The sequence below is a fragment of the Bombina bombina genome, chromosome 2, assembly GCF_027579735.1.
Source record: "Bombina bombina isolate aBomBom1 chromosome 2, aBomBom1.pri, whole genome shotgun sequence".
NCBI classification, from domain to species: Eukaryota; Metazoa; Chordata; class Amphibia; order Anura; family Bombinatoridae; genus Bombina; species Bombina bombina.
The window spans coordinates 154,086,569-154,105,073 of record NC_069500.1 but is presented as its reverse complement, the minus strand read 5'-3'; positions in this window follow the sequence as shown (position 1 = coordinate 154,105,073).

Below are 18,505 nucleotides of genomic sequence, written 5' to 3'. Positions count from 1 at the left end.
TTTGCCTCGTGTGCTCTGCGGTACATGTACAGTATGCTTTGCCTCGTGTGCTCTGCGGTACATGTACAGTATGCTTTGCCTCGTGTGCTCTACGGTACATGTACAGTATGCTTTGCCTCGTGTGCTCTGCGGTACATGTACAGTATGCTTTGCCTCGTGTGCTCTGCGGTACATGTACAGTATGCTTTGCCTCGTGTGCTCTGCGGTACATGTACAGTATGCTTTGCCTCGTGTGCTCTACAGTACATGTACAGTATGCTTTGCCTCGTGTGCTCTACAGTACATGTACAGTATGCTTTGCCTCGTGTGCTCTACTGTACATGTACAGTATGCTTTGTCTCTTCCTTACATACAATGTTGGCAGGCTTCATGCATTGAGAGGGAAGTTAATGGTACAGGGCGTGTTTATTAATGTTTTTGGCACGTTAGGTTTTTTCCCAGCATATGGGATATAAACACATGCAAGCCAGCTTTCTTACCTTAGTGTAACTCCTTTACTTTTGTGTTATTGATCATTGGTCAAGACTTAATTAAAAAATTTAACTTTAATGGTCTAGATGGAGCATGCAATTTTAAACAACTTTTTAATTTACTTCTATTATCAGATTTGTTTTGTTCTCTTGGTATTATTTGTTAAAAGTGGGTTTATTGGACTTCAGGAGCGTGCACATGTCTATGAAAGTAGTGTTTACAACATTGTTTTTAAAAATGTTATAAAAAGTTACAAATACTGCTGTCATAGAGTGCTAAAGACATGTGCATGCTCCTGAAGTCCTAGGAGCCCACCTTGATTTACTTTTCAGCAAAGTATTCTAAGAGAACAAACAAATTTGATAATCGAAATAAATTGGAAAGTTGTTTACACTTTCATGATTTGGATAGAACATGTCATTTTAATTTTGACTTCACTGTCCCTTTACAGGGCCATGATATACAGTTGAAATGCATAATCCTCTACTCTTCTCTATTTACACTTCTTCACTGGGTAAACGTATCATTAGCTATGGCTTCAATTACCACCTCTATGCTGATGATACCCAGATCTACCTTTCCACTCCTACACTCTCTCCTTCTGTAAATTCTCACATCAGGGACTGCTTATTTGGTATTTCCTCCTGGATGGCCTCTCACCACCTAAAAATAAACATGTCCAAGACCGAACTACTTCTAATCCCACCCTTTAACTCTACTCCAGTTTCTAATTTTTCCATCACTGTTGGTGGAACCACTATCTCTCCATCACACCAAGTCCACTGCCTGTGAGTCACACTTGACTCAATTCTGTCCTTCATTCCCCACATCTAATTGCTCTCTTCATCCTGCCGCAACCACCTACGGAATATCTCCAAAATGAGTCTGTGATGAAACTACTAAACTGCTAATTCACTCCCTGGTAATTTCCCGACTTGAATACTGTAATAACTTGCTAACTGGCCTCCCTCTCTCCCGCCTCTCTCCCCTTCAATCCATCCTAAATGCATCTGCCAGGCTAATCCACCTCTCTCAACGCTTTTTCTGCTGCACCTCTCTGTGAGTCCCTTCACTGGCTCCCCATTCACAGCAGAATTAAATTCAAAATTCTCACCCTGACCTACAAAGCCCTCACCAAAGCTGCCCGCCTTACCTGTCCTCACTCATCAACAAATATACTCCAGCCCGCCCCCTAAGTTCCAACAATGACCTGCTCCTTGCGTCCTCTACCATCACCTCCTCTCATGCTAGACCACAGGACTTCTCTCGTGCGGCACCAACCCTCTGGAACGCACTTCCTCGGGCTGTCAGATTCTCCCCTAACCTCTCCTCCTTCAAACGTTCCCTAAAGACCTTTTTGTTCAGGGAAGCCTATAACCCGACTCATTAACAAATAAACTTCATTAACCTAACAGCTGCCCTCATCTATCTCCTCACTAATATCCTTCTCACCTTTACAATCCCCAACTCTTGTTTCCCATCTTCCTACCCATCTAGATTGTAGTTCCCACGGAATAGGGCCCTCAATTACCCCTGTATTTGTCTGTAAATTTTGTCTTTTATTGTATTGTTTCTCTGTACTTTTATCCTTGTACCTATAGGCAGCGCTGCAGAATCTGTTGGCGCTTTATAAATAAAGAATAATAAAAATAAAAATCGACAAATGTGTGAAAAAACAAAACAACAATGTGAAAGCACTTAGTCTGAATCTCAAAGTTGAATAAAGTTCCATTTTTGTTACAGCTGCATCATATAACAGGCATCAGCCAATCAAAAAATGCAAAGACATATCAACTATGAATTCTTGCACATGTGCAGTAGAATCTGGTGCCTTAGAAAGTCTGCATATAAAAAGATTGTAAACATGTTGATAATAAAAGTGAATTGGAAAGTTGTTTTAATAGTGCATGGTCTTTCTGAATTCTGAAAGTTTAATTTTGACTTTAATGTTCTTTTAAGATATATATTAAATCTCATCCTGTTAGGGCCTGTTCTAAATAAATTACTACATTGTGCTGAATATAGCAGTGTTAGGTTTGCAAAGTCTATGGAATGTGCATTTAATTCTCACAGGATTTGAAATCACACAGTTTTCAGAGTTAAATTAAAGGAAAAGGGGCAAAATAAATTATAACATGATATTAATTCGCATAATTTAAATTAATAATGTATTCTAGTTTCTTTTACTACTTTTTTTTCTTATTTCTTTTCCTTCCTTCTTTTTAAATTTTATCTTACAGTGTCCCTTTAATGCAGACAATCTACGTGACATTAAATGAGTTAAGATTTGTCTGGAGTGGAATGTAAATTAAACAAAACAAACATAGGAAATCCAAAGGGAATCAATTCAACCTAGGTTTTGTCAGCAGACAATTTGTTTAGTTTTGTTTAGTAAATATTTGTACTTGGATTGTTATAGATTATGTGTGTAACTGGAGAGCTGAGAGTGACTTTCCAATCTAAAATTAAATAAACTTGCTCTCACATGAGAATTATTCATTCTTTGTATGTTTAGAGGATTGTTTTAGGGTGTTACTTTTATGATACGCAAGATAAATTTAATAAAGCTTTGCATGAAAAAGATGAATTTTTTTTTACTAAGTTATAGGAACAGTATACTCCAGAATTTTTGTTTAAATAGATAAACTCTTCCACAGTTTGCATAACTAACAAGGTTATATTAATATACTTTTTACCTCTCTGATTACCTTGTATCTAAGCCTTTGCAGACTGCCCCCTTATTTCAGTTCTTTTGACACGCTTGCATTTTTGCCATTCGGTGCTGACTCATAAATAACTCCACGGAAGTGAGCACAATGTTATCTATATGGCACACATTAGCTAGCTCTAACTGTGGAAAACTGTCAAAATACGCTGAGTTAAAAGGCAGCCTTCAAGGGATTAGAAATTAGCATAAGAGTTTACCTAGGTTTAGCTTTCAACAAAGAATTCCAAAAAAACTAAGCAAATTTAATTATTAAAGTAAATTGGAAAGTTGTTTAAAATTGCATGCCCTATCTGAATCTTGAAAGTTTAATTTTGACTATATTGTCTCTTTAAAGCAGCCTTCTGTATTGTAAAGTTGTTTAAGTATTCAAGAAACCAACTTTTTTCTATATTGTAGTCTCCCTTGAATTGGCATTTAATTTCTTTTTTGGCTTCAGTATCCCCTGTGCTGCTGTGAATGGGTTGATACTGAGATATCAGATGATGCCATAACACATTGTTGCTAGGATTAGGAAATAATATCCAGGGACCATTAAATTAGTAGGTAATGGGAGTATTGAACACACCCACCAATGGTTCCCATAGCACCAACCACTGTTCTCTGCCCTATAACATCCAATGTAAATTGCACACAATGTATACAAAATATTAAATATCATTTAAACTAATTACTAAACTGCAGGGAATTTGCAGATGCCAGTTCACCAGATAAGATTTTTTTTTTTATTCTGCTGTACTAATGTAAAATGAAAGAGACTCAGATGTTGTGACATCCATGCCATGTCCAAAGCGCAAAGCATATTTCTTTCTAATGACACGGTGAGTCCACGGATCATCATAATTACTATTGGGAATATCACTCCTGATCAGCAGGAGGAGGCAAAGAGTACCACAGCAAAGCTGTTAAATACCACTCCCCTTACCCACAACCCCCAGTCATTCTCTTTGCCTGTTGCAAAAAGGTGGTAAAGTTTAGGTGTCTGAAAGACGTTTATTCTATCAAGAGTTTGTTTTTTTGAAGCAGGGCAGGTTTGCTCTGTCTTTTTTGGGTTTTAGCCATAGTCCATGTCAGTCTCTTCAGTAGGGCAGTGGTGGCTTTTAAGCATCTGGGAACTTGTGGGGTATAATCCTCACTACGCCTCCCAATTTGTTGTTGCTGCCCTTTCTTTGGAAGCCTGTTTAGGTTTAATCAGTCTTCCCTTTTTTCCACAGGTCCATGAGAGGGTGGAGGTCTCTCAAACTGGATGTGCTGCCCTGCTGCCGGGCAGATGCTATTTCAGGTAAGTGCCTTATGTTAATTTCTGGGGAATTCAGGAATTAGGCACTTGTTCCTTTAAGGAGTTTTTTGGATTCCTGTTTTTTATTAGTTATGGGATATTTGGCAGCTTATGTTTGCAGGCACTGGGGACTTTGGAGACTGTGGCTCAGTTGTTTATTTTTTCTTGCAAGTTAAGGTATCTTCTGCTGTATCTGTGGCTTGGTCTGTTTTCCTTTACTTCAGGGAAAAGGCAAGAGGACATTTTAAGTCTCAAATAGAGGGTTTCTGCTTCACATGCTGATACGCAGGTGTGTCTTCTTCCAAGTTAGTGTAGAGGATTCACTGGTAGTTTCTGAGGCGGAAATCTCAGATCTGGACAGTATAATTCCTTCATCTGTTACTGAAGTGGTATCCTTCAGTTGTTTGCTTCAAAGCCTCTAATATTGTCAGGAGGTCTTGACTGACTGGATGACACCGATCCCTATCGTAGTCTTTCCTTCTGAGTTCTATATTTTTCTTTCCTCTCTGGAAGGGTTCTAGACGTGCTGTGAGATGCTCACAGGATTGTTATAGAGAATCTGGGGATATTTCTCCCTGTCTCATGTCCCTTTTAGGATTTCCTGTCGCTATCTCTCTTGAAATGCACGGTGTCTTTAGTAGAAGGGAACTTTCTACTTTTAATCAGAGAGCTTAGATCTCTGCGGAGATAATCTAGTTTTCTTTCTGAGATAGGCAAGAAGCTGGAGGTTTAATTGTTCATTTAGAGCAATGTCTTGTCTTATTAGACTTGCTGTACTAGCTGCCGGGCATTGTGGCTGAAATCTATGGTCAGCTGAGATACCTATCTGTAGGTTAGTGGTACAGCCTAGGCTTTATAGTTCTGCAGTTGCAGATTCAATTATTTCTGTTTTCTCCAAATACACGCTTCTAGTGTCTCCTTTTAAGGATGAGACTTTGTTTAAGTCATTCCTTTTCGAGTCCAATCTAAGTTTTCCTCCCAGGGGCAGATTTCTCTTTCTAGAGTTTCTGAAATCCAAGTAGGATGGGAGGCATTCTTTCAACTGGATTCAGGGTCTTCATCTCTGGGAGTGACAGTTCCAGTCCCAGTTTGGTATTTACCTCTTATATTTCAGATTTTGGCCTTCAAAATAGTATCCTTTCTCCTTTTGGTTCTAGTGGGCCTGTTCATAATGAACTTAGACCTGAGAGATTTATTGTTTCCTTAATCTGAATCTTCTCTAGTTTTCTTAGTTTGCATCATCCCAGTTAGACCTTTAGGTCTTGGAATAATGTAAGTGTGTTTTTCTGGAAAACATATAGTTCAGGTATCTTCCTGACTTCAAGCTAACAATCTTTTAAGAGATCTTGTCCAATCTTCTTTTCCGGGGATGGGATATGAATCTGGAGAAGAGTTCACTTGTTCTATCCTCAAGGGTAATTTATTTGGGACTGCCACCACAATACCCTGAATGCACCCGATTTTGTTTGATCTCGGAAGTTATGCAGGGTCAGGTCTGGTCAGTACCTGGATGGGAGACCACCTGATTATTTATCTAGGAGATGTTTTTCAGAGGTCAGAAAATAAAGGATTTATTTCTTTTCCCCACTCTGCAGTCTTCTGTCCGGCCAACAGTAAGCTCTAGTGGCCGGTGGATAGCTTAGCCATCTTGCAACCAAGAGGTTGGGAGTTTGGATTTAGCTGCAGTTGATATTTCTTCACTTTTCTGTGATCCTGTGTATGGAGGGAATTGGTTTGATGGTATCCCATGGACATTATTTCTTTTGCTATTTTCCATTAAATGGAGAACTTTCGTATCTGTCTTAAAGGATAGATTTATATCAGATTACAAGAGTCTTTCTTCAGTAGTATTTTTCAGGAGTATCTATCTCTGGGCACGTTCTTCTGGAGATATTCCTGGTTGATGTGACCTTGGATGCCAACCTGCTGGGTTGGTAAGCTGTCTGGGTCTTGTTTAAGGATTATGGACTCGGAAGTGTCTGCTCTCCTCTTTAAACATCTTGGAGTTGAGAGCAATTTGCAATGCTCTGATAACTTGACCTCAGCCGCCCTTAGCTTGGTCCCAGTCGGACAATATCACCTCAAGGGTTTATATCAACTATTAGGGAGGAACTAGGGGTTCCTTAGCCATGTAGGAGGTGACTTAGATTGTTCAATGGGAGGAAGCTCACATTTGCTGTCGGTCATCCACTTTCCAGGGGTGGACAATCGGGCTTCAGGCTTCTAAACAGACTGATAATCCATCCCGGGGAGTGAGCATTTCAATCCGGAAGTGTTCTCTAGGTACACCCTCACATGGGGGGTTTCAGGAGTTGGCTTCTGTGGGCGTTTTGACAGAACGCCAAGTTTCGAGGTTACGGTTTGTGGTCATGTGATCTGCAGACCGTCCTGATAGATGTTCTGACGTTTTTCTTGGTTTTCAGTCTTGCATACCTTTTGCCTCTGTTTGTTCTTTTTCCATGAGTCATTACTCGTATTTTAAGGTGAGAATGGCGGTGATTTTATTAGCCCCTGCGTGGCCTCACAGGATCTGGTATGCAGAACTAGTGGAAATGTCGTCTCTCCATCTTGGAGACTACCTCTGAGGAAAGACTTCTGATTCTTGGTCTTTTCCTTCATCTAAATCTCTGAAGCTGACTGCTTGAAGTTTTTGAAGACGCTTAGTTTTGTCTAAGTGGGGTATTTTCCAGGGTGGTCTGGAGAAGTGTTTGTCAGTACCCTTAAAGGGTCAGTTTTCTGCAATGTCATTTTTGCTACATAAGCATTTGGTGGACGTGCCAGATGTGCAATCTTTTTGTCAGGCACTGCTATACATCAGGCCTGTGTTTAAGTCGGTTGCTCCCCCTTAGGGTTTTACCCTTGTTTTTAAAGTTTTGCAGTAGGCTCTGTTTGAGCCTTTACTTTCCATAGATATTAAGTTGTTATCTTGGAAGGTTTTGTTTCTCATTTCTATCTTTTCTGCTTGGAGAGTCTCGGAGCTCTCAGTTTTGCAGTGTAATTTGCCTTAACTTATCTTTCATACAGTTAAGGCGGTTATTCGTACTAGTTAGGTTTTCTTCCTAAGTGATTTTGGATAGATATATTAATCAGAAAATTGTTGTTCCTTCTCTGTGTCCTTATCTTTCTTCTCATAAGGAACATTTGTTGCACAACTTTGATGTTGTGCGTGCTTTTATTCTCTATCTACAGGCGACTAAGGGTTGTTGCCAGTTTGCAATTTGTTTCTCTTGGAAACATAAATGTCAGAAAGCTTCAGCTACTTCTCTTTCTCTTTGGTGGAGTAGTATAATGCGTTTGGTTTATGAGACTGCTGGACAGCAGCCTCCTGAGAGAATTTCAGCTCATTTTACTAGGGCTGTCCCTTCTTCTTGGGCTTTCAAGGAGGAAGTTTCTGTAGAACAGATTTGCAAGGCTGCAACTTGGTCCTCTCTGCATACTTTTTCAAAATTTTCCAAATTTGATATTTTTGTCTTAGCTGGGGCTTCTTTTGGGAGAAAGGTTCTTCATGCAGTGGTGCCTTCGGTTTCGGCTAACTGTCTTATCGCTCCCTTATCATCCGTGTCCTCTAGCTTGGGTATTGATTCCCAATAGTAATTATGATGATCCGTGGACTCACCGTGTCATTAGAAAGAAAATGAAATTTATGATTACCTGATAAATTTGTTTCTTTCTTGACACAGTGAGTCCACGGCTCGCCCTGTATTTTCAGACAGTTTATTTTTACATAAACCTCAGGCACCTCTGCACCTTATATTACTTTAAATTACCTTTCTCCTTTCCGTTTGGTCGAATGACTGGGGGTTGTGGGTAGGGGAGTGGTATTTAACAGCTTTGCTGTGGTGCGCTTTGCCTCCACCTGCTGATCAGGAGTGATATTCCGAATAGTAATTATGATGATCCATGGACTCACTTTGTCAAGAAAGAAACAAATTTATTAGGTAAGCATAAATTTCATTTTTTATAACGTGGGACAGATTCTCAGGCCAATTACATAATGGGACTAGATGCGACTGTGACTGAGGGGTGTTTTAATGTCTTGCGAGTGTTGGAGTTAAAGGGATATTGTACTGTGAAATTTTCTCTGCTCCCAATGATCAGTTTTAGGCACTGGAGTGTATCAAATTGATTACAAATATCTCCTTTTATCCTTATTTTGCAATTTTAAATTAGCTGTTTTTGCCAGTTGAAGCCACCACCTATACTGAAAATATGAATAATTTAGTATTTCCCATAGAAAAATAAAGTAAATATGATGCAGTAATAAAGTTCCCAGAGGAGGGAGGTGGGGTGGTTGGGAGAGAGAGGTACTTCATTTCTTTCATGTAATTGGCAAGAGTCCATGAGCTAGTGACATATGGGATATACAATCCTACCAGGAGGGGCAAAGTTTCCCAAACCTCAAAATGCCTATAAATACAACCCTCACCACACCCACAATTCAGTTTTATAAACTTTGCCTCCTATGGAGGTGGTGAAGTAAGTTTGTGCTAAGATTTCTACATTGATATGCGCTTCTCAGCATTGTTGATGTCAGCCGTATAGGAATCAGTCCGGGGTGTAACCCAACTGCTAGTGTGAATAGAAAAACACACGCTAGCACACTGAGAAATAACCAGGACGTGACCCACTCAGGAAACAGACAAGATAGGTTTCAAGAAATAATAATTGTTCCTTTAAGCAGGCTTGTAACAAACAAAAAAACAAAGTTCTCTTTTGCAGCTTGTAAAAGTAAATGTCCCTTTAAGCAGGCTTGTAACTAACAAAAAGACAAAGTTCTCTTTTGCAGCTTGTAAAAGTAAATGTCCCTTTAAGCAGGCTTGTAACAAACAAAAAGACAAAGTTCTCTTTTGCAGCTTGTAAAAGTAAATGTCCCTTTAAGCAGGCTTGTAACAAACAAAAAGACAAAGTTCTCTTTTGCAGCTTGTAAAAGTAAATGTCCCTTTAAGCAGGCTTGTAACAAACAAAAAGACAAAGTTCTCTTTTGCAGCTTGTAAAAGTAAATGTCCCTTTAAGCAGGCTTGTAACAAACAAAAAGACAAAGTTCTCTTTTGCAGCTTGTAAAAGTAAATGTCCCTTTAAGCAGGCTTGTAACAAACAAGAAGATATATATCCAAGAGAAGGTTTAAGGATAAGGCATAAGCAAGGTCAGGCAGGCAGAAGTCGGTATCCAAAAATCAGAAGCAGAGATCAGGCAAAAGCTAGGTCAGGCAGGCAGTAGTCGATATCCAAATAACAGTAATAGGGTAAGGCAAAAGCTAGGTCAGGCAGGCAGAAGTCGGTACACAAGAGAAGCAATATATTCAAGTACTCACAGACGCCGGGGAATCAAACAAACAGGCCCCGAGTACGATCTCCCGCCGGAGTTTAAAGGCAGGAGCGGTGACGAATACAGAGGGGTGTGTCAGAGGATGCGTCACGTTGCTAAGCGACGTGACGTCATCCACACTGAGAAGCTCCGGGAGCCGCGGTGACACGGCGATGAACGGAGAAATCATGACAGCACCCCCCTCCTCAAGAACCCCTCCGGGGAATAGGACCAGGTTTAGCAGGATGAGACTTGTGGAAGGCCTTTATTAAAGCAGGAGCATTTACTTGATGAGCTGGCTCCCAGGAACGTTCCGTGACTGGATAACCTTTCCAATGAATGAGATAATACAATTTCTTGCCACGGAGTTTGGAATCCAGAATATGACTGATCTCAAACTCAGGATGTCCATGGACAAACAGAGGTGGAGGTTTAGAAAGGGGTTTAGAATACCTGTTGGACATCATGGGTTTTAGAAGAGAAACGTGGAATACCGGATGGACTTTGAGAGTCTTAGGTAAAGCCACTCGGTAAGCAGTGGAACACACTTGACCAAGTATTCGGAAAGGACCCACGTATCGTGGTCCCAGTTTGGTAGAAGGTTGTTTCAGGCGAAGAAAACGAGAGGAAATCCAAACTTTATCGCCAGGACGATACTTGGGAGCCTTCTTCCGTCGAAGATCTGAAAAGAACTTGTAACGTTTAGAAGTTACAGAGAGGATACGATGTATTCTTCGCCAATGTCGGGTTAATCTTCGGGCAGAAAGATCAGAAGCAGGATTTTCTGTGGAAGAAGTATGCAAAGGAAATGTTCTGGGCTGAAATCCGTAAGCCGCCTGAAAAGGAGATGTCTGAAGGGAGGAATTATACCGGGCGTTATGAGCCAATTCAGCCAAAGGAAGGTAAGAAGTCCAGTTAGAGTGAAAATGATCCACATAATGTCTGAGATATGTTTCAAGACACTGATTTACCCTTTCAGTCTGGCCGTTAGATTGTGGATGATGAGAAGTAGACAGGGAAATTGAAGTTCCAAAATGTTTACAAAGTGACCTCCAAAATCGGGAAACGAACTGTACCCCTCTATCTGAAACAATATCCAGAGGAAATCCATGGATTCTTACAATATGCAAAATAAAAAGTTCAGAAAGTCTTTTAGCAGACGGTAATCCTGGTAAGGGAACAAAATGAGCAGTCTTAGTGAACCTGTCGACCACTACCCAAATAGTGTTGTTTCCAGATGACAAAGGAAGGTCGGTAATGAAGTCCATGGATATATGCGTCCAAGGCTGATGAGGTATGGGCAACGGTTGGAGCAACCCAGAAGGAAGTTGGTGAGGAGTCTTATTTATGGCACATTGTGTGCATACTGAGACGTAATCTTTAACATCTTGAGAGAGAGTAGGCCACCAGACATGCTGTTTGAGATTTCGAATGGTGATACTGATACCAGGATGTCCAGAAAGGGGACTATCATGAGCCCAAAATAGAAGCTTGGAACGAAGGCGTTCAGGAACAAAGAGTAAACCATCAGGAGGTTTACAGGACAAAGGAAGATTCCTTTGAGCGGACTGTAATTCTTGTAACCAAGAAGTTGTTAGCTGGGCTATGACTTCATGAGGTTGGAGAATGGTACCAGATTCAGGAATTGGGGTATCTTGAAATTGTCTGGAAAGGGCGTCTGCCTTAATATTTTTTGAACCAGGTATGTAAGACAAATTATAGTGAAACCGGGAGAAAAATAACGACCAGCGTGCTTGCCTGGAATTCAATCGTTTGGCCGTTTGGAGATAAAGAAGGTTTTTATGATCAGTGAGTATGGTAAACGGCAAAGAAGTACCCTCCAGCCAATGCCTCCATTCGTCCAAGGCCATTTTAATGGCAAGCAACTCTTTATTGCCTACGTCATAGTTAAATTCAGAAGGAGTGAATTTTTTAGAGAAAAATCCAACAGGATGAATCATTCCAGTCTCTGGTATTCGTTGAGAGAGAACAGCTCCAGCAGCAACAGAAGAAGCATCAACTTCTAGGATAAACTGAAAATCTGGATTTGGGTGACGGAGAATAGGTGCAGAAGAAAAAGCTTCTTTGAGAGACTCAAAAGCCTCTATAGCCTCAGGAGGCCACTTTTTGCAATTTTGTCCCTTTCTAGTGAGAGAAGTAAGGGGAGAAGTAATAGTAGCAAAATTCTTGATGAACTTCCTGTAATAGTTGGCGAAGCCCAGAAAACGTTGCAAAGCCTTCAGAGAATCAGGTCTAGGCCACTCCAAGATGGCAGAAAGTTTAGTAGGATCCATTTCAAATCCAGATGCCGATATTACATAACCCAGAAAGGGTATGGATTTTTGATGGAAAGAACATTTCTCCAGTTTAGCAAACAGATGGTAATCTCTTAAACGTTGAAGTACTTTCCTGACGTGGTGCACATGATCTTGGTGACTTTGAGAAAAAATCAAGATATCGTCAAGGTATATGATGACAAAAATATTCAAAAAATCACGAAAGATCTCGTTCACAAAATGTTGAAAAACCGCCGGAGCATTGCATAGCCCAAAAGGCATGACCAAATACTCGTAATGCCCAAATCGAGTGTTAAAAGCAGTCTTCCATTCATCTCCTTGTCGTATACGGATAAGATTGTATGCACCACGTAGATCAAGTTTAGTAAATATAGTAGCTCCCTGAAGATAAGTAAAAAGTTCAGGAATAAGGGGTAGAGGATAACTGTTCTTGATGGTAATCTGATTTAATCCTCTGTAATCAATACAGGGTCGTAATCCACCATCCTTCTTTCCTACAAAAAAGAAACCAGCCCCTACAGGGGAAGAGGAGGGTCGAATAAATCCTCTAGCCAGATTGTCCTTAATATATTCTTCCAAAGCCACGTTTTCAGGTTTAGAAAGTGGATATGTCTTGCCTCGAGGATAGGCAGCCCCAGGAAGGAGATCAATGGGGCAATCAAAAGGGCGGTGAGGAGGAAGACGTTCAGCTTCCTTTTTGGAGAAAACATCCACAAAGTCATGATAAGGCATAGGTAGAGAATCGGGAGTTTCGATTGTGAGAGCAATAGTGAGTGGTAACTTGGTGATCTTTTGAAGACATTTAGTCAGGCATGTAGATCCCCAGGAGGTGAGTTCGCCACAAGTCCAAGAAAAAGTAGGATTATGCACTTGGAGCCAGGGTAGTCCCAAGATAATGGGAAATTGAGGAGTGGGAATGACATCGAAACAGATTGTCTCGGAATGAAGTATTCCTACAATGAGAAGTAAAGGTTGAGTAGCAAACTGAATGTATCCGGAACCCAATGGATCTCCACTGACCGTAGAAACTGAAATTGAATACTCTTTCTTTAGTAAAGGTATAGAGTGAGTAGAGACGAATGTGGAATCAATGAACACTCCTCCAGCACCAGAGTCGATAAGAGCTTGGGTATGAATCTTACTATGTCCGGTTTGAAGGGTTACTGGAACAAAAAGTTTCTTGTATAGGGAATGACTACTGTTTTGGCTTAACCCAGTTCCCTGGACTAGAGTTAAGCCCTGGCTTTTACTGGCCTGGTAGGACAATCCCTTAATAAATGCCCTTTAAGGCCACAGTACAAACACAAGCCAAGAGAACGTCTTCTCAAGCGTTCAGTCTCTGTTAATTTTATACTTCCCACTTCCATGGGTTCAGCCTGATCTGGAGTAGGAGAGGCAGGAGTGACTGGATTAGAAAAACGAGGAGCCAAACGAAAAGGAGTTCGAGATGATGACCTCTGTGTTCTATCCTTTTCTTGTTGGCGTTCACGAAATCTGGCGTCGAGACTGATACAAAGATTTATTAAGGCTTCCAAGGATTCTGGAAGCTCCCGATACACCAATTCATCCTTGAGACGCTCCGAAAGTCCTTTACGAAAAGCGGCTCTAAGAGCTCCCTGATTCCAGGTAGTTTCAGAGGCCAGGGTGCGGAACTCAATTGCATATTGAGAAACTGGTTGACTACCTTGACGTAAATCCAAGAGAGTAGCTTCAGCAGCGGATGACCTTCCAGGTTTATCAAATACATTTGAAAATACAGAGAGAAAAGTATCAACATCCAGAAGTATAGGGTCATTCTTTTCAAGCAAAGGTGATACCCAAGCCAAAGCTCTTCCTTTCATTAAGGATATAAGAAATGTTATTCTAGAAGAGGGAGTAGCAAACAGAGTAGGGCTATTTCGGAAATGGAGACGACACTGATTGAGAAAGCCCCTACATTCTTCAGGATTCCCATCATATTTATCTGGAAGGGGTATCCTGGGACTCAGTTGTACCTGAGACTGGTTGTTTGAAATCGAAGGGGGTAATGCCTCATTAGGATTAGGATTGGGATTAGGATTGGGAGGTGTAGTAGCAACCAAATTTTGTAATAAAGCAGTTATTTGATCAAGTTTAGTGTCCAGGGATTGTAAGTGAGTGGCATGAGATCCTAGTAACTGTCCCTGGTGGGCCACGGCCATGGATAATTCAGTGGGGTCCATTTTGGCCTGTTTGTAATGTCAGCCGTATAGGAATCAGTCCGGGGTGTAACCCAACTGCTAGTGTGAATAGAAAAACACACGCTAGCACACTGAGAAATAACCAGGACGTGACCCACTCAGGAAACAGACAAGATAGGTTTCAAGAAATAATAATTGTTCCTTTAAGCAGGCTTGTAACTAACAAAAAGACAAAGTTCTCTTTTGCAGCTTGTAAAAGTAAATGTCCCTTTAAGCAGGCTTGTAACAAACAAAAAGACAAAGTTCTCTTTTGCAGCTTGTAAAAGTAAATGTCCCTTTAAGCAGGCTTGTAACAAACAAAAAGACAAAGTTCTCTTTTGCAGCTTGTAAAAGTAAATGTCCCTTTAAGCAGGCTTGTAACAAACAAAAAGACAAAGTTCTCTTTTGCATCTTGTAAAAGTAAATGTCCCTTTAAGCAGGCTTGTAACAAACAAAAAGACAAAGTTCTCTTTTGCAGCTTGTAAAAGTAAATGTCCCTTTAAGCAGGCTTGTAACAAACAAGAAGATATATATCCAAGAGAAGGTTTAAGGATAAGGCATAAGCAAGGTCAGGCAGGCAGAAGTCGGTATCCAAAAATCAGAAGCAGAGATCAGGCAAAAGCTAGGTCAGGCAGGCAGTAGTCGATATCCAAATAACAGTAATAGGGTAAGGCAAAAGCTAGGTCAGGCAGGCAGAAGTCGGTACACAAGAGAAGCAATATATTCAAGTACTCACAGACGCCGGGGAATCAAACAAACAGGCCCCGAGTACGATCTCCCGCCGGAGTTTAAAGGCAGGAGCGGTGACGAATACAGAGGGGTGTGTCAGAGGATGCGTCACGTTGCTAAGCGACGTGACGTCATCCACACTGAGAAGCTCCGGGAGCCGCGGTGACACGGCGATGAACGGAGAAATCATGACAGTTGAAGCCCGATTCCTCTCAGAGTACAGCGAATGTCAGAGGGACGTGAAGGGAGTATCACTTATTTGAATACGATGATTTCCCTAATGGGGGTCTATTTCATAGGTTCTCTGTTATCGGTCGTAAAGATTCATCTCCTACCTCCCTTTTCAGATCGACGATATACTCTCAATTTACCATTACCTCTACTAATAAATATTGTAGTCCTGGTTTGGCTATCTGCTATATGTGGATGGGTGTCTTTTGGTAAGTATGTTTTCATTACTTAAGACACTCTCAGCTATGTATTTCCTTCTGCAGACTGTGAGTTTCATATTTGGGGAATGTAAACATTTTTAAGAAATTTTTTTCTTACCTGGGGTTTAGACTTTTTTCCATTGACTGCTTCTTGCAATTGCGGGTATTAGGCCCGCGGGTGCGCCAAATGCTAAACTTTATTGCGTCATTCTCGTCGCGAGAAATATTTGGCGTGAAAAAATAAGTTTATGGCGCTACTTCGTCATTTCCGGCGTCATACGTGACGCCGAGACCTTTCACATGGCGGCTTCATTAGTGATGCAAGTGTGTCATTTCCGGTTATTTTTGGCGCCAAAAAAGAGTTTACGTTACGTTGTGCATCATACTTGCCGCCAAACTTTTCATTATTTCAATACCCCTTGTATGTTTGCCTCTTGCTTTTTGCTATCAGAGGCCTATGCTATTGCATTTTTTCCCATTCCTGAAACTGTCATTTAAGGAAATAGATCATTTTGCTTTATATGTTGTTTTTTCTCTTACATTGTACAAGATGTCCCAATCTGATCCTGCCTCAGAAGTTTCTGCTGGAACATTGCTGCCAAAGCTAAGTGCATTTGTTGTAAAATTGTAGAAATTATTAAACCGAATGTCATTTCTAATAGTTGTCATGATAAACTTTTACATGCAGATAGTGTTTCCATCAGTAATAGTACATTGCCAGTTGCAGTTCCTTCAACTTCTAATGTGCATGATATACCTGTAAATTATAAAGAATTTGTTTCTGATTCTATTATGAAGGCTTTGTCTGCATTTCCACCTTCTAATAAACGTAAAAGGTCTTTTAAAACTTCTCATTTAGCTGATGAAATTTCAAATGACCAACAACATAATAATTTATCCTCTTCTGATGAGGATCTATCTGATTCAGAAGATCCTTCCTCAGACATTGACACTGACAAATCTACTTATTTATTTAAAATAGAGTATATGCGTTCTTTATTAAAAGAAGTGTTAATTACTTTGGATATTGAGGTAACCAGTCCTATTGACGTTCAGTCTAATAAACGTTTAAATGCTGTTTTTAAACCTCCTGTGGTTTCTCCAGGGGTTTTTCCCATTCCTGAGGCTATTTCTGATATGATTTCTAGGGAATGGAATAAGCCAGGTACTTATTTTATTCCTTCTTCAAGGTTTAATTTTTTTATCCTTTACCAGCAAAATCTATAGAGTTTTGGGAAAAATCCCCAAAGTTGATGGGGCTATTTCTACTCTTGCTAAACGTACCACTATTCCTATGGAAGATAGCACTTCCTTTAAGGATCCTTTATATAGGAAGCTTGAATCTTATCTAAGGAAGGCCTATTTATATTCAGGTCATCTTCTCAGACCTGCTTTTTCTTTGGCTGATGTTGCGGCTGCATCAACTTTCTGGTTGGAAAATTTAGCGCATCATGAATTAGATTTTGACATATCTAGCGTTATTCGCTTTCTGCAACATGCTAATCATTTTATTTGTGATGCCTTTTTTGATATTATCAAAATTTATGTTAGATCCATGTCTTTAGCTATATTAGCTAGAAGAGCTTTGTGGCTTAAGTCTTGGAATGCTGATATGACATCTAAATCTAGATTACTATCTCTTTCTTTCCAAGGTAATAATTTATTTGGTTCTCAGTTGGATTCTATTATTTCAACTATCACTGGAGGAAAAGGAGTTTTTTTGCCTCAGGATAAAAAACCTAAGGGTAAATCTAGGGCTTCTAACCGTTTTCGTTCCTTTCGTCAGAATAAGGAACAAAAACTCAATCCTCCCCCCAAGGAATCTGCTTCCAATTGGAAGCCTTCCTCAAATTGGAATAAATCCAAGCCATTTAAGAAACCAAAGTCAGCCCCTAAGTTCGCATGAAGGTGCGGCCCTCATTCCAGCTCAGCTGGTAGGGGGCAGATTAAGGTTTTTCAAGGATTTTTGGATAAAATCTGTCCAAAATCATTGGATTAAGAGCATTGTCTCTCAAGGGTATCGAATAGGATTCAGAGTAAGACCTCCTGTGAGAAGATTTTTTCTCTCACGCATCCCTGTAAATCCAGTAAAAGCTCAGGCTTTTCTGAAGTGTCTTTCAGACCTGGAGTCTTCAGGGGTAATCATCCCAGTTCCTCCTCAGGAACAAGGTTTGGGGTTTTATTCAAACCTATTCATTGTACCGAAGAAAGAAAATTTATTCAGACCAGTTCTGGATCTAAAAATTTTGAATCGTTATGTAAGAGTACCAACTTTCAAAATGGTGACTATAAGGACTATTCTGCCTTTTGTTCAGATGCATACCTTCATATTCCGATTCATCCAGAACACTATCAGTTTTTGAGATTCTCTTTTCTAGACAGGCATTACCAATTTGTTGCTCTTCCATTTGGCCTAGCAACAGCTCCAAGAATCTTTTCAAAGGTTCTGGGTGCCCTACTATCTGTAATCAGAGAACAGGGTATTGCGGTGTTTCCTTATTTGGACGATATCTTGGTACTAGCTCAGTCTTTACGTACTGCAGAATCTCACACGAGTCAACTAGTGTTGTTTCTTCGGAATTATGGTTGGAGGATCAATTTACCAAGAAGTTTCTTGATTCCTCAGACAAGGGTCACCTTTTTAGGCTTCCAGATAGATTCAGTGTCCATGACTCTGTCTCTAACAGACAGGAGACATTTAAAATTGGTCACAGCATGCCGGCACCTTTAGTCTCAGACATTCCCTTCAGTGGCTATGTGCATGGAAGTTTTAGGTCTCATGACTGCAGCATCGGACGCAATCCCATTTGCTTGTTTTCACATGAGACTTCTACAGCTTTGCATGCTGAATCAATGGTGCAGGGATTATACAAAGATATCACAATTAATATCCTTGGATCCCAATGTACGACACTCTCTGACATGGTGGATAGATCACCATCGTTTGGTTCAAGGGGCTTCTTTTGTTCTGCCAACCTGGACTGTGATCTCAACAGATGCGAGTCTTTCAGGTTGTGGAGCTGTTTGGGGATCTCTGACAGCACAAGGGGTTTGGAAATCTCAAGAGGCG